The 1,253-nt window shown below is 34.6% G+C and overlaps 1 pseudogene; it reads right to left on the bottom strand.

The window, feature by feature from the left end:
• LOC101361230 (ras-related protein Rab-2B pseudogene) overlaps positions 1-1,253 on the bottom strand; it is a 110,188-nt pseudogene that overhangs the window by 86,903 nt on the left and 22,032 nt on the right.

The raw sequence follows: 1,253 nt of genomic DNA, 5'->3' as shown, positions 1-1,253 counted from the left end.
TTGTAGTTTTCATTGTATAGGTCTTTTATGTCTCTTGTTAGATTTATTCCTAAGTATTTTATCTTCTTGGGGGCTATTGTAAATGGTATTGATTTGGTGAATTCCTCTTCGAAGTTCTCTTTGCTGGTGTAGAGGAATCCAACTGATTTTTGTATGTTTATCTTGTATCCTGATACTTTACTGAATTCTTCTATTATTTCCAGTAGTTTTCTTGTGGATACTTTGGGGTTCTCTGTGTATAAGATCATATCATCTGCAAATAGACACATTTTGACTTCTTCCCTACCAATCTGGATGCCCTTTTTTTCTTTTTCTAGCCTAACTACTCAGGCTAGGACCTACAGCACAATGTTGAATAAGAGTGGTGATAAAAGGCATCTTTGGCTGGTTCCTGTTGTCAAGAGGAATGCTTTCAAAGTCTCTCCATTTAGGATGATGCTGACTGTTGGCTTTGTATAAATGTCCTCAAATATGTTGAGGAATTTCCCTTCTATTCCTATCTTCCTGAGAGTTTTTATCATGAATATGTGTTGGACTTTGTCACATGCCTTTTCCCCATCGATTGATAAGATCATGTGGTTTTTGTCTTTTGTTTTATTTGTGTGATGAATTACACTGATTGTTTTTCTAATGTTAAACCATCCCTGCATACCTGGTATAAATCCAAGTTGATCATGGTGAATAATTTTTTTGATATGTTGCTGAATTCTATAGGCTAGAATTTTGTTGAGGATTTTTGCGTCAATGTTCATGAGGGATATTGGTCTGTAATTTTCTTTTTTGTGGTGCCTTTATCTGGTTTTGGTATCAGGGTTATGCTGGCTTTATAGAATGAATTTAGGAGTATTCCATCCTTTTCTATGCTCTGAAATTCCTTAGGTAGTAGTGGTGTTAACTCTTCTCTGAAACTTTGGTAGAATTCTCCAGTGAATACGTGTGGTCCAGGACCTTTTTTTCCTTGGGAGTTCTTAAATTACCTTCTCAATATCTTCTTTCATTATAGGTTTATTTAGTTGTTTTACCTCTGTTTGTGTTAGCTTAGATAGATTGTTTCTGGAACGTTGTCCATTTCCTCTAGGTTTTCAAATTTGTTAGAGTATAATTTTTCATAGTACTCTGTTATGATTCTTTTAATTTCAGTTGAGTCTGTTGTGATATCACCCATCTCATTTCTTATATGGGTTATTTGCTTCCTCTCCTGTTTTTCTTTTGTCAGTTTGGCCAATGGTTTATCAATTTTGTTGATCTTTTTC

This window comes from Trichechus manatus, unplaced genomic scaffold, assembly GCF_000243295.1.
Source record: "Trichechus manatus latirostris isolate Lorelei unplaced genomic scaffold, TriManLat1.0 scaffold00243, whole genome shotgun sequence".
In the NCBI taxonomy this organism is placed as follows: domain Eukaryota; kingdom Metazoa; phylum Chordata; class Mammalia; order Sirenia; family Trichechidae; genus Trichechus; species Trichechus manatus.
This window is presented reverse-complemented; position numbering and strand designations above follow the sequence as displayed.